This window comes from Chiloscyllium punctatum, chromosome 12, assembly GCF_047496795.1.
Source record: "Chiloscyllium punctatum isolate Juve2018m chromosome 12, sChiPun1.3, whole genome shotgun sequence".
Classification (NCBI taxonomy): domain Eukaryota; kingdom Metazoa; phylum Chordata; class Chondrichthyes; order Orectolobiformes; family Hemiscylliidae; genus Chiloscyllium; species Chiloscyllium punctatum.
Window position 1 is genome coordinate 40,131,617 of NC_092750.1, and position 16,129 is coordinate 40,147,745.

At 40.7% G+C, this 16,129-nt stretch overlaps 1 protein-coding gene across 2 annotated transcripts in view; it reads left to right on the plus strand.

The window, feature by feature from the left end:
• The window catches only part of LOC140483808 (receptor-type tyrosine-protein phosphatase gamma-like), a 706,675-nt gene that overhangs the window by 55,032 nt on the left and 635,514 nt on the right, over positions 1-16,129 (plus strand). The gene's annotated exons all lie outside the window — the stretch shown is intronic.

The window sequence follows — 16,129 nt, forward strand, 5'->3', positions numbered from 1 at the left end:
TAAACTACATATAAGTCATCCAAAGGTCATCCAAAACCATGCAAAGTACACCCAACTCTGAAAGCATTCTCCAGGAAATGTTATGTTGAAAAAGAATGATCAGCCTGGACTCGAGCACCAAAATAAGAGATGTTGTTGGGGACTGTTTCCTTCAGACTCCGGTGATGTCAAACTTCTGTTTTGTTACAATGATATTACTCCCATTGAATTCATGTGGGAGATAGTGTTCAGAGAACAACTCAGGCCTTGCACTGAAAATTGTTTGGGGTGTATCCTTCACTGCCCAGCCTGCAGTCCCGTTCTCTGAACATAAGTAAAGTTAAAATTCAGGCTAGTGTCCATCGTACTCTGATGTAGACAACGATGCAAATAAACTATCTTACACAGTCGTTATATATCAGTTAATTTAAGAATCTTGCATTGTAGTTGAAAGATGTTTGCCATATTTTTGTGACTAGCTCTGTTTACTTTTGAACATAGAGATTCTTTTCACAAAGAATTAAAATTATCAGAATTGATAGAATGATCATTTTATTTCATCAACTATAATATATAGTGACACCAACATAAATACTGTTTGGTTTATACCAGGATAATACCTCTTGCATCAGCAGCAGACCATTCTATGGTTACTACTTTTGGAAAAGAGAAAACATAGTTAACTTTGGTCTTTTTTTTTATTTAAGACAGATGAACAAAGTCACCCACAATCTCTCCTCTGTTGCTATATTATATTTTTTTCATTAAATGTTTCTGGGATTATTTCTTCCATTTAACTGATAGCAATCCTAAATGTACATTTTTGCAAAGTTTATGCCCATTGCCAACTTCAGCAATTTGATTTAAAGCAGCTTTCAGAATTCTTGCAATCCATACTATTTTTTTGCCTACTATTTCCAGACAATCATCCATCAAGACAACCCTTTTTGAAGTTAACAACTTCTCTAACATTTAACATCTATGCGAAATACCAGGAAACTAAATAAGTGTGCTTTAAGCAGATGGAGAGATGGAATGTGAAAGGGACGGAGGTTTATGCAGGATAAACCAGAGCTTAGAATGTAGTGAACCACAAATAGTGGTTAAGGTGATAAATGGATTTGATTGAATACAAGAATGTGAATTTTAAATTAGAGGTATTGGTAGACCAAAATCCAGTGACTGTCGCAGTTAGGGAATCATGTCATACAAAATAAAAAATTTTTTTAGGGTCAGCCCGTGGCATTGTTGAGGGGGTGGGCAGCTCAAGTCAAAAAATTGGCCCGGTTGTATACCATGGTTGTGGGAATAATCATAGTTGCAGAGGACAATTGTAGGTAATAAAGTGTGAGAGGTGAAAGCAGTCTTAAAGGAAATTCAGTGCAAATCATGATCACTGTAGCCTCAAATCTGAGAGGATCTCGGGCAGAGCATCATCGCCTTCGTAGTCATGAGTGCTAAGAATAAAACAGATACGTTACTGGCCATGTAAAGGCCATTATCATAGTTGCCATATCTTTACATACAATGCAAAGGCTGCTTGGCCAAGTGTCCCATGGTTACCTTGGTGTGAAATCTTCTTGGCAGCTCTTTCATTTCAAATTCACGTAGCCATTTTCTTCGGCCACCTTAATGAGATCCGGATTACTAATATGCACAGGAGAGGCTGTTTTCAGGCTTGAAGATACTTGTAGTACTTGCCTCCAAGCTCCAATGAGTTTGATGGCAAGGATCTGTTCTCTAAACAATCACAGCACCACAGAAACAAATGGAGCACATGCTGCTTGAGGTGTGACATTACCCTTTGTGAAGGCATAACCTTGAGAAAAGCAGGAAGAATGTCGAGTGAAGTGTGCCAATGTTTACTGTTTGCTTACTGTTTTCACAGATCTGTGCAAGTTGAGGAAACATGGCAAATGTTAGTCCCGTAATTCTACTGCAAAGAAACTGGCCACCTGCAATAACAATAGTCATCAAATCACACCTATGCTGCTGAATGAACGCCTTTGGTCACAAAAACTGTGTGGCAATCCCCCCATCCAGTGACCTGAAAATTAATTGCTTTACTCATAGATCATAAATTGATTAGAAACAACTGTGGCATTTCACAACCTTTAACTGAAAACTGCAAACAGGGTGTCAATGATGCTTTCTTCAGAATAGAAAACCATCTGTTCGAGTCTTTACCCCTTGACATGGGATTCGGGTCCCAAGGATATTGGGATTCCCAGATAACACTGGTTTCCTGTAGCTTAAAAGTGCAATTGATCACATCCAGTTTGCAGTCAGAGCACCTTAAAATGACCTGGTAGTCTTCACCAGCAAAAAGGGATTTCATTCCCTCAATTTTCACAAATTTTGTGACCAAACCAGGAGGACATTGCAGGTCTGCATTAGATATCCAGGGGACTGTCATGATTTGCATCCTGGATGACTAATTGGTGCCAGCCTCTTTCATAGGTCTCATTGATTGCTGGGCAACAAAGGATACCTGAGGATATTTGGCTGTTGGCACCTTAAAGAAATTCTCAGTCTGCAGCTGAAGTGAGATTCAATGTTACACATGCTTTGACAAGAAACATTGTAGAACCGAATGTCGACTTTCTAAGGATGAGGTTCTGTTGCCTGAACCAGTGTGCAATGCAGTACGCACTCAACAAGCTCTCCTGCATAGTAATGGTGTGCTGTGCTAGTATACAATTTCAGTTGCTCGAGGTGAAATATGTTGGTTGGGTAACAGAGGTGGGAATGAGAGGAAACATCTGAAGAGGAAGATGAAGTGAGGATCCTTATTTGGGCCGAGGACTATGAACAAATATAGGGTAATTATCTGTTAGTCCTAAGAAGCCAAAACAAACCTTAGAGCAACTCGCTTCCAAGATGACAGTGTTGAATTGAGATTTTCTGTTTCTGTTACTTTTTCATTTGCGCAGTTGACAGACGGTCCTGTGCTTGCTTTTTCCCACAAACCTCAAGGATTGACTTGTTCTTACGTAAAACTTATATATGTCATATAATATTGACTTCTCATTTTAACTGCTGCTTTGATATCTGTACCTGTCTGAAAGCTGATGTATGTGCACATACCTTTCTCTGGGCCAACATTTATACTGAAGTTCCTGTGGTAGATAATATGAGCACTTCTACTACCTACGTTCCTAGATATTTGTGCTAAAATGGCTCTTGTACAAAATACATGTGACATATCAGGGAGTTCATTCTCCATGAATACTACAAGTTGTCCCACATTCTTAGATTGTTCCATGTGCACCTTAGACTCTCACTTTCCCTGCAACACTGAAAAGTTTAGTGAGGCATCACTGCACTCTGACAAAGTATGAGCATGCCCACTGACAACACACACACTACAATTATCTGTGAAGTGCAATGATCATAAATTGACGTGTATTTGTACACTATTAAATGTTGTAACATATCTTCGACAACCACAAACATGAGACAGAAATTTCCCTCCTGGAGCCTGAAGACATACAGCAGATTTAGCCATTAAACCTGAAGGTGTATGTACAGGGTTTTTCAATTGGACAATCCAGGGCCCTGTTCTCTCGACCTATTGTTACCTGTGTCTTTGAGATTCATCTGTCAAACCTTAACTGCAGTCCCTGAGTTTTAGGTATATAGTTACTTGATGGTTGAAGTGATATCTTTTTTTTTCTAGCACTGGAACTCTTTCCTATGCTGATTTTCAGTCTTCTGATATTGGCCAGTGGCAGCTACCTGCACTGTGACTTCAGTGCAGGTTGGATAAATCTAATGAAATGGCCTTCTAGTGCAGAAGGTAAAAACAAGGACTGCAGATGCTGGAAACCAAAGTCTAGATTAGAGTGGTGCTGGAAAAGCACAGCAGGTCAGGCAGCATCCGAGGAGCAGGAAAATCTACGTTTCGGGCAAAAGCCCTTTGTTAGGAATAGAGACAGGGTGCCTGCAGAGTGGCCTCTATTCCTGATGAAGGGCTTTTGCCTGATACATCGATTTTCCTGCTCCTCAGATGCTGCCTGACCTCCTGTGCTTTTCTAGCACCACTCTAATCTAGACTTCTAGTGCAGAAACCTGGGAAGAGGGTGTCTGGGAGAGCAGCATTGGTGAACTTGAGATTCAGCTTGGACTTTTTAGCAGGGGATTATCTCTGTGATTCAAGGGGCAGCCACCAAAGGCTAACAGATTCTGGATTGTAGTGAGTGAAGTGGTGTTTTAAATATGCTGGCAGAGCCTTTGAAGGTCCCACCAGTGGCAAAACTCTCAGGCTTTCTTGGTAAAAAATTTACCGATTAATGTACATCAAATCTCACTTGCATAGATATTGAGCTGGGAAGCATTTGATCTTGTGAAATAATTTGTACTTGGCATTGGAGAATATGACATCAACCAACACACTCAGTGCCATACTTTGGCTACGATTTTTCATTTTGAAGTTAAAGACAGGATATGTCCCAGGCCACCTAACTAGAGAACCACAATATATTAATTTCAGTCTGACAAATGACACTTTAGTGGACAGTGTCAGGCAACAGTTTTTGATTTGGAATGACACTTGAACGCAGAAGGCAAGCAGGCAGCTTGTGGCACAGGGTCACTTTCACGCAGAAGGCAAGGTAGGAGCATGTGGCTATAGAAAACAGCAAAGTATCAATGTGAGAAGAGAGGGATATGTATCAATGAACAGCACCATACTGCGTCAAAGTCAGTGGTAGCGCATGTGCCTGTAGCTTACACAGCAAAGTCACTGCATGTGCTTGAAAAAGCAAAAGGACTTCCCAGACATGAAAGGCACATTGCAATTCAATGGATGTTTGACAATTCAGTGGAAGTTACGACTTTGATGGGTACTTCTCAGCACAAAAGGCTAATTGTCAAGAAACATTCAAGTGTGAAAAGTCACCACGACAGGTGGCAGAAGGATTCAGAATGTAATAAAAATTATCATAATGCCTTATTTTGAAATTTCTTTGCAGTTTTCCAATGTCACATGATAAAATGACCATTTTTGCTTCTTTCTAAACTATAGCCAAAGAAGTAAGTTATACGGAAGGTGAGAGGGGAACGAACAAGTCCTGCCTTCAGGCTGATAAATTTAACAAGTCTCACAATCCTTCATTATAAAAGAGAAACAACAGGCCATCTCTCTTGTTACCTTCATCATAACTGTAGACACCTCTAGTACAGAATGTGTAGGGCTTTTTTGAATCAAGTCTGGCACATAGGAAACCGTGTGTTCTTCAGTAACCTCCAGGGCAAGCAAGAGTGTGAAAATATCTACTAATTGTTTTCCTTCTTAAAAACAAAAACTTGCAGTTGGGTTATTTGAAATTCAATCACTCACTCCAGGGAGTAAGAAATACATATCCATATTAATCGTGAGCAACATTGATACAATTCTTTGGCCCAGCTGGCCAATCCTTCTCCATATTGAAATACATCATGTAGGACTCTCTGGCAAACACAGGATACCTGCTTCTGGTATTTTGGACCCAGATATGCTGTTGGACCCAGTAGCTGCTACTTCCATCCAGAGTTCCTTGTTCAGGTGGCAGTTCTCTTCTTGTTATTTAAAGTAAAAATTAATAATTTTATTATCTGAGTCCAACAGAGAACATTAAAACAACAGCTACTTACAACTCATTTCTCTTAAATATATCTTTTATCTCCCACTCTACAATACTGGTCTGGTTTTTAAAAAAACCTGATTAAGATTTAAAAGAAAAAAATCATGTTTCAAAACCAACCAGCTTTGTCTTTCTTTCGAAAAGATTTTGTAGATTTTCCTCTGTATTTTCTTGGGTCGTCTTTTCTTCGGTTTTCTGCTGCACAACTTTTCTTTGGATAGGTACCTTTCAGAGAGCTATTCAGCTAGCAGTCTGTACTTGTTGGTGCTCTTTGCAGTTCTCCTCCTAACTGTTCAAAATGTCCAATTTTATACCCCAAAACATTGGATCATTTCATTGGTTTGATGTCATCCCAAATAGTCAAATTCAAATTCAATTGGATTTTGGATTCTGGGGCATAATTTAAACTGATTAGCTGTATTTGAATTTGTTTTTGTTCCATGGCAACACAACTCCAACTATTTGTTTCAATCGATATTACATTTTTAAATTGTTCAGCGCACTCTGTGCTTTCAATCAGTCCCTCAACAGCTGCAGAATCTGGGTCTTAAAGGAGGAGCACTCTTAATTTCCAGTCAAGGAGTTTTTTTTTAAATGTGTGACTGAAAGTAAAGTCCAGTGTTTTTAGAGTCATAGATGCTACATAACAGAGATAGGTCCTTTGGCCCAAACTGGTCCCTGCTGACCAAAATGCCTGCCCATGTTAACCCCATTTCCCTGCATTTGGCCCATATCCTTCTAATCCTTTCCTATCCATGTATTTGTCCAAATGCCCTTTAACTATTACTGTACCCCCCTTAACCACCTCCGCTGGCATCTCATTCCTTATATGTACCACACTGTGTAAAAAAAAGTTGCCGCTTAGGTTCCCTTTTTATTCTTTCCCTTTTAACTTTAAACAGATGCCCTTTAGTCCACGATACTTCAACCCTGGGAAGAAGACTGAGTGCATTTACCCTATCCATGCTGCTCAGGATCTTATACACCTCTGTCTCCTATGCTCGAAAGAAAAATGTCCTAGCTTGTCCAACCTCTCCCTATAACTCGGACCATTGAGTACAGGCAACATCCTTGTAAATTTTTTCTGCACTCTTCCCAGTGTAATAACATCTTTCCTATTACAAGGTGACTAAAACTAAACACAGTACTCCAAGTGAGCCGTCTTGTATAACTGTAACATATTAACTGCTATATTCAGTGCCCTGACTGATGGAGACCAGTGTACCAAAAGCATTCTTCATTGCCCTGTCTGTCTGTGACTCTATTTTCAGACAACTGTGAACCTGAACTCCAAAATCCCTCTTTTCCACTGCACTCATTAAGGCCTTACTATTTACCACAAAGCTCCTACCTTGATTTGTCTTTCGAAAATGCAAGACCTCACGCTTATCTATACTAAACTCCATTTGCTATTTCTCAGCCCACTTCCCTAGCTGATCAAGGTCCTGTTGCAATTTCTGATAACCTTCCTCACTGTCCACGATACTGCCAATTTTAGTGTCATCAGCAAACTTACTAATCATGACTTGTACATTCTCATTCAAATCATTGATACAGACAGCAAACAGTCATAGGCCCAGCACCGACTCCTGAAGCACTCGATTAGTTACAGGCCTCCAATCTGAATAGCACCCTTCCACTATGACCCTCTGCTTCCGATCATCAAGACAATTTTGTATCTAATTTGCCAGCTCACCCTGGATTCCACGTGATCTAACATTCCAGAGTAGCCTACGATGTGAAACACTATCAAAGGGGTTACTGGAATCTATATAGACTGTGTATGCCGACAACCCTACCTTCATCGATCTTCCTTGTCACGTCAAAAAACTTACACATTTGTGAGGCATGATCTCCCACTCACAAAGCCATGCAGACTACTCCTAATCAAACCCTGTCTTTCCAAATACACATTTATCTTATCCCTCAGAATCTTCTCAAGTAACTTATTTGTCGATAGATCACAGGCTTTTCTTTGCTGTCCTTCTTGACAAATGACACAACATTTGCTACCCTATCTTCCTGGACCTCCCCCATGGTTAACAATGATGTAAAAAGATCTGATAAGGCCCAGGAAATTTGTCTACCTTCATACATTCTAATATATCCAACACCACCTCTACCTCTACCGTGATATGGACTGTCCCTAAAATATCACCACTTACTTCCCCAAGTTCCCAATCTTAATGTTCTTCTCCATGGTAAATACAGAATAGAAATATTCCTTGAGAACCTCACCCCCTTTATCATAGAATCGTAGAATCCCTCCAGTATGGAAACGGACAAAGTTTGGGAGAAGATTTGTAGCTCGGGTGCTCGTTGTTGTGCTTCTGTTCGCCGAGCTGGGAAATTGTCTTGCGAACGTTTCGTCCCCTGTCTAGGTGACATCCTCAGTGCTTGGGAGCCTCCTGTGAAGCGCTTCTGTGCTGTTTCCTCCGGTATTTATAGTGGCCTGTCTCTGCCGCTTCCGGTTGTCAGTTTGAGCTGTCCGCCATGGCACTCATCCACAGACTCTATCAACAAACACATCGACCTGGACCCAATATACCGGCCACTACAGCGGACAGCTCGAACTGACAACCGGAAGCGGCAGAGACAGGCCAGTATAAATACCGGAGGAAACAGCACAGAAGCACTTCACAGGAGGCTCCCAAGCATTGAGGATGTCACCTAGACAGGGGACGAAACGTTTGCAAGACAAATTCCCAGCTCGGAAACGGACAATGTGGCCAAACAAGTCCATACTGACCCTCCAAAGAGTAGTTCATTGAGATCCATTCCCCTACCCTATTACTCTACATCTACCCCGAACTAATGCACCTAACCTACACATCCCTGACACTATGGGCAAGTTAGCATAGCCAATTCACCAAATCTGCACATTTTTGGATTGTGGGAGAAAACCCATGCAGACACTGGGAGAGTGTGCAAACTTCACACAGACATTGGCCAAATGTAAAATTGAACCTGGGTTCCTGGCACTGTTAGGCAGCACTGCTTGCCACAGTGCCACCCTGCAGTTCTACACATACACGTTAACTTTGATCCTTATGGATCCTATTCTCTGTCTAGTCATTCTTTTTCCTTAAATATAAAGTACCCATTGGATTCACCCTTCTGATTTCCTCCTTCAGTAAACTCTTGTATTCCCCATGGATTCCCTTGATCCCAGCTGCCTGTACCTGAGCCACACCTTTTTTCTGGTCAAGGCCTCAATATCTCTTGTCATCCAGGGTTCCCTATTCCTGCCAACCTTACTTTTCGTGCTCACAGGAACATAGAGACTTTGAACTCTAGATCATTTTTAAAGGCCTCCCACCTGCCAGAGGTCCCTTTGCCTGCAAATAAACTACTTCAATAAACCGCTGCAAACTTCTGTTTTATTTACATCAAAATTCACCTAGTCCCAATTTAGAAATTGAACATGCGGACCAGTTTTGTCCCTCTCCATAACTACTTTTAAATGAATAGAGCTATCATCACTGATTCCAAAGTGCTCCCCCACTGTCACCTTCAACACCTGTCTTGTTCTATTTCCCAAGAGTAGGTTGTGTTTTGCCCCTTCCCAAAAAGGACCCTCTATATACTGCTTGAGGAAACTTTCCTAAGTACACTCAATAAATTCCATCCCATATAAGTCTTTAACTTTCTGGCAATCCCAGTCTATGTTAGGAAAATTGGAATCCCTTGCTATAACAACCCTCTTGCTCCTGCAAGTCTCCCCAATCTCCTGACAATATTTGTTCTTCTAATTCCCGTTGACTATTTGGGGACCTATAGTACAACCTAATAATGTCACTATCCCATTCTTATTTCTTAGCTCCACCCATAAAGCCTCATCGATGATCCTTCAGTTATTTCATCTCTGTCTACTGCTGTGATATTCGCCTTAATCAAAAATGCAGCACACCCTCCCCTCTGTCCACTACCTCTGTACTGCCTAAAGCACCTATACCCTGGCACATTAAGCTGCCCGTTCTTAATGCTGAGTTAGTCATGTTTCTGTAATGGCTATAATATCCCAGTCCCATGTACCTATCCAAGCCCTGAGTTCATTGGCCTTATCTGTCAATCCTCTGGCATTAAAATAGGTGCAATTTAATCCAACAGGCATTCCTTGCTCCCTTTCGTGTTCCAACCTAACCTGTTTCTTCACCTTATTTTTGATTACTGTATCTCCTTTGAGCCTCGCACTTGCCTCCCTGCTGTTGAAGATCCCCTCCCTCCCTTGCAGCACTAGCAAACCTGTCTGCCAAGACTTTGCATCCCCTCCAGTTCAGGTGCAACCCATCTCTATTAAACACCTCTGCCCCAGAAAAGTTCCCAATGATCTAAAAATCTGAATCCCTGTCCCCTGCACCAATTCTTTCACCATACATTCATCTGCCATATCCTCCTGTTCTTACCCTCGCTAGCATGTGGCACTGGAAATAATCCAGAGATTATCACCAACAAGGTCCTGGTCTTTTAACTTCCTACCTAGCTATCTATAATCACTCTGCAGGACTTCATCCCTATTTCTACTGATATCATTTGTGCCAACGTGCACAATGACTTCTGGCTGCTCACCCTCTCCCTCGAGAACATTATGCAGCCACTCTGAGACATTCCCAGACCCTGGCACCTGGGAAGCAACACACCATCCTGGACTTCCATTTGCGGCCACAGAATCTCCTATCTGACCCCCTAACTATCAAGTCTCTTATAACTAAGTACCAGTTTATGTTTACCCTTTCCCAGTGACCCCAGTCGTAGTTTCACATACCTGGCTACTGATGCTTTTCCCTGAGCGGTCATTCCCCTTCAACGGTATTTAAAATTTTATACTTGTTTTTGTGGGGAATGGCCACAGGGGATTCCTGCACACTCTGCCTACTCACTTTGCCTTTCCTGGCAGTCACCCAGCTACACTCTGCCTCCACCTTAGATATGACCACTTCACTAAACCTCTGATGTATGAAGCGCTCAGCATCTCAGATGATCCTGAGTGCATCCAGCTCCAGCTCCCAAGCATGGTCTCCCAGGGGCTACAGCTGGGTGCACTTTCCACAAGTGTAATCATTAGAGAAATTGGAAGTTTCCCTGAGCACCTACATCTTGCAGGAAAAATATGTAACTCACCAAACTGCCCTCTGAACTGCTGTAAAACTAAAAAGGAAAGTTAAAAAGGACTTTATTTGGGCTTACCCATACTTTCTGCTGAGCCAATGCTCTCCAAAGCCTGCCAAGCCAAAACCTTACTTCTTACACTTGTTCCAACAAGTTTTGCAATAACACATCTCTCTACCCCTCCACTTTTTTTCTGGTTGGAGAAGGAGGGAAACACTACAGTGATGAGGTCGAACCATGGAAAGCAGAAACCTCATGGAATGGGCAGCCGGTGACATCTTTGCTGAACTACTGCAGGTCAAACAATATATGCATTATTAGGCATTGATAATGCAGAGAGAAGGCCTCTAAAAATCTTGCTTACCATTGGCAAAGGGAAGCTTTATGAAAGCTATTATTAATGAAATAAATAATGTAAATAGATTAAATATCAATTTAATCCACATGCAGAGGGAGCATCTGGAGCTTTGTGAAAGTTAGGATGATTGGTGCGCAAGGCCACGATAGAAACTGGATGGAATACAGTTTTGAAAGCAGAGCATTGCAAGTGAGAAGGCTGAGCTCAGGGTTGGGTATGGATCAAGGTTATGAACTTCCTGTTGCATCATGAGGTGGCAGCCAGGAAGACTGTTTGAATTTAATTTGGAGCTATGGGTTCATGCCAGATTTCTATTGTTCACCAATTCAGACATTGGAAATGGATATTGCGCCAGCTTCCTCAAATTCTAAGTCATTTTACAACTCCTGGCAATCTCATGTCCCATGACAATGTGATGTTTCCCTTTCTTGGACAAGCATTTTTTTTACATTGTGTGTCTTGATCTTTATCTTTTCAATTTTCCCACCCTTATTAATCTCGTGATCATCAGATGGATATTGAAACAGTGGATTCAGTCAGCTAGGCAAATCAGTGTACGATAGGAAAATATAACTTAATGGAAAAACTCAGCAGGTCTGGCAGCATAGAACTCATAGAATCCTTACAGTGTGGAAACAGGCCCTTCAGCCCAACAAGTCCACACTGACCCTCTGAAGAGTAATCCACCCAGACCCATTCCCCTACCCTATATTTACCCCCTGACTAATAACCTACACTATAGACAATTTAGCATGGCCAATTCACCTAAACTGCATTTCTTTGGATTGTGGGAGGAAACCAGAGCACCCAGAAGAGACCCACACAGATTCGGGGAAAAATGTGCAAACTCCACTAAGACAGTTGCCCAAGGCTGGAATCAAACCCAGGTCCCTGGCACTGTAAGGCAGCAGTGCTAACCACTGAGCCACCATGCTGCCCTTACCACTAAGCCACCGTGCCACCCTTGGAGAGGAAGCAGAGTTAATGTTTTAGATTTAGTGGCCCTTCTTCAGAATTGGACCTGAAATGAGTAACCCACAAATTATCACAAAAATCACAAACCCACTTTTAGAATATCCTTATTCATTGTTAATTAACTGCATTATAAAATTAGTTATTCCCATTCTATAGTGTAGAGTCATACAGCACAGAAATAGTCCTTTCAGTCCATGCTGAATATTATTACAAACTAAACTGGTCTCCCTTCTTGCTCCTGTCCCATATCCCTCTAAACTTTTCCTATTCGTGTACTTATTCAAATGTCTTTTAAACGTTGTAATTGTACCCACACCCACCACTTCCTCAGGAAGTTCATTCCTCACATAAACCATCCTCCAGTTCAAATTAGTTGAGAAAAACGTTAGTGATTTAATTAGTGCATAGAGCTCCAATTTATAATAAAGCATGATTTGTCCGGAGTTCTGAAAAAGATGGATCAGGCACAGAGGGGATCAAGGTCAAGAGTTTGATGCTGAAAACATACAGCAGGTCAGGCAGCATCCAAGCAGCAAGACAATCGATGTTTCAAGCAAAAGCCCATCATCAGGAATGAGGCTTGTGAGCCAAGGGGGTGGAGAGATAAATAGGAGGGGGTGGAGCTAGTGGAAGGTAGCTGAGAGTGCAATAGATAGATGAAGGTGGAGGAAATGTAATAGGGCGGAGAGGAGGGTGGAGCGCATTGATGGGATGAAAGTTGGACAGGTAGGACAGGACATGAGGGTGGTGCCAAGTTGGAAGGTTGGATCTGGGGTAAGGTGGGGTGGAAGGGAAATGAGGAAACTGGTGAAATCCTCATTGATCTCATGTGGTTGGAGGGTCCCATGGTGGCAGATGAGGTGTTCATCCGCCAGGCATCAGGTAATTAGAGTTTGGCGCTGGGGAGGGGATCAGAGATGACAGAGGGCATCAAAGCAGCTTTCAGTTAATAATGGATCTAGAAAAAAGAACATTACTAAAAGTCTAAGATGTAGATGTTCATCCTTGAGGTGGCTAGTAGGCATCAGGAAACTTTTTGGTTCAGTCTCAGGCAGGCTGTTTAAAATCGGTAAAAACAATGACTGCAGATGCTGGAAACCAGATTCTGGATTAGTGGTGCTGGAAGAGCACAGCAGTTCAGGCAGCATCCAAGTAGCTTCGAAATCGACGTTTCAGGCAAAAGCCCTTCATTCCTGATTAAGGGCTTTTGTCCAAAACGTTGATTTCGAAGCTACTTGGATGCTGCCTGAACTGCTGTGCTCTTCCAGCACCACTAATCCAGGCTGTTTAAAATGCCTGCCTTGATGTTGTAGGACATCAAACCAGAACAGAAGGGCCCCCCAGCCTTTGCATCTCATCCCACATCCACTCCCATTGCCCTATCTATGCCATCTAATGCCGTCGCTCACTCCCATGATCCTTCATGTTTCCTTGCCAAAGTATGTCCTCCAAATAACCCCTCTAACCTCTGTGATAAGCCATAATGTCCCTCTCCCCATGCACACAAACTATGGTTCATACTCATTCACTCGCTATGCATTGTAGAAAAATGTATACTGTAGTGACAATGAGATGTATAAAAATAACTTTAGAAATTACCAGGGAAAGAATGTAAATCTCTCAATGTCGATATTACCAGTTTGATAAGATAAATGGCCATCCAATCTTTAGTGTTAGCTGTGAAAGCATTGTTCAGACTTGGTCTTGACTATAACAAATACTTTGCAGTTGACACCTGTGAGTTAAGGAAAAGGAATGCTGGCCAATCTGTATCATTTACCTTTATAACAGTGGACCCTGAAACTAAATGCAGTACTTAATTGATAAGCTCCCACATAAGAGATTAACATGAAAAATTAAAGTACTTGGAATTGGGGTAGTGCACTGACGTAGAAAGAGAGCTAGTTGGCAGACAAGAAACAAAGAATAGGAATAAACATTTCATTTTCTGAATGGCAACCAGTGACGAGTGGGTGTTGGCAGTACTTCATCACTGGTTCTGGGCTGTCCTTTAGATGCAACCACAAGAAGGCTCCAAAACTTTGGAATTTTACCTATAACTTCTGCATCCCCCAAATGTTTAGTATAGGTTATATCTGTTTCCTGACTTGTTCTGTTCCCTACTGACCCACTTCTTACTCTGTACATGATGGTCCCTCTGGCAAGAATATTAAGACCAATAAGGAATGCCTACTGGTCTTAATCATTATCTTACATATTATATGGGGAATTAATTTGAATTTCATCATTTTTCCCCTTTCTTCCCAGAGTCCCTTATTGATAAAATGTTCCTCCTGCCATCAGGTATGCCAGGCTTGCCGAGGATATGGGAAAAAGCTAATTCATGGAAAGAATAGAGTAAAAACAAAAAAAAGACTTGCATTGATCTGATACCTTTCATGAAACCTCTGAATGCCTCAAAGTGCTTCAAAGACAATTGAAGTATTGTCACTGTTATGTCAGAAAAACAACTGCCAATCTGCAAACTATCAACTCTCAAACAGAAATGAGCTATCTGTTTTTGGGATAAATATTGGACATGACGCAGGAGAGAACACTCTTGTTTTGTTTGAAAGTAATGCCATGGATTCTTATTACATGCACGCGAGAAGGCAGATGGAATCTCAGTCAAACACGACATCTCTAATCTTGCAACACTCTCTCAACACTGCACTGGAGTTTTGGCCTAGATTTTGTTTTCAAAATTCTGCAGTGAGCCTCAAACCTCTGACTTGGAAATAAAAGTGCTCCTTTTAGCCACAGCTAACACTAAAGGCTATGGCCGAAATATTCTGAGGAACAGGAATCACCATTGGATTGTCATTATCCTGCTCCTTTTTTCACTGCATTGCAACTGAGCTGCATATTTCTGGGGATTCTAGCCACTTTAGAAATATGAGACATATCAGTATTTAAAATTATATAAAGTAAAGCAATATCTTAGTAGAATATTGGTCAAGTCCTGAGAAAGTAAAAATTCATATGATTGTAAAAACATTGTGAAATGGGATTTGATAGCTCCAACTGAGGAGCAAAACTGATGCCGCAATGATCTCAAAATATTTTAGATATTATAGTAGCAAACGTTATCCTGTCTATTTATTTTTAGTCCATTGTACTACTTGTTGCTGTCTGAAGAGACCACGTACAGATTAATAGAAAATATTTTCTTACAGTTAATTGTTTGCAGAATTGGCTGATTTGAAGGTTCTGAACTCTCTTCAGATGTTTTCCTGAAGTTTTAATACACAACTTGCACCTTTGTCAAACAGTTTTTTTATTTCTCTATTTCTAATGTTTTTTTTAACAACTGTTAAATTCAAAAGATTTGTTTTTATATATCTGTATGATATTTCTCTGAGGTTGTTTGGACCTGTTTAATTTTTAAATCTTTGAGTCTCATTGACAGTTCTGGAGTATTGGCAATCTTAATTTCAAATGTGGTATTTCCTCAGAAAAGACACAGACTATGTATGACAGAATACAAGAAAACAAAAACTCAAAACATGAGTAATTCAGTAATTAACATGCATATTCTAGATAATTGAGCAATTTGCCATGTCATCTGAGAACTGTCAGTTGAGTAACTGTGATTGACAACGCAAAGCAAGCTCTGAGCAAATCCAAGAAAATGAATTTTCTAATTTGCTTCTGTTTTGAAAATTTATTCCAGATTCATATACATTCGGATTTGGTGTTATGTTTTCATGATTACTTAATATTTTTCTTTGACTAAATTATACTTTAGTACATCTACTTCTCAGAGATTTTACAGTATTATAGTATTTTAAATGTCTTTTCTCATATCTTTTATACATGATTCTGCTTCCATCCTATTTACGTTACATAAGCTGAATTAACAGAATTAATTTGAAGATCAAAACTGCAAAAGTCCTGAATAACTTTGAGATGGGTAGAGATAAAAGAAAGTGTATATCAATTAAGGATAACTATTTACAGTTGAAAGAAATTGGTTTGTTATTTAGGCATGTATGAGAAGACAGTTATGACTGACACTGGGTTGAGGGTTCATTTAGAAGGTATATATTTGCAATATTTCACTGTGAATAATCTACACTGAATG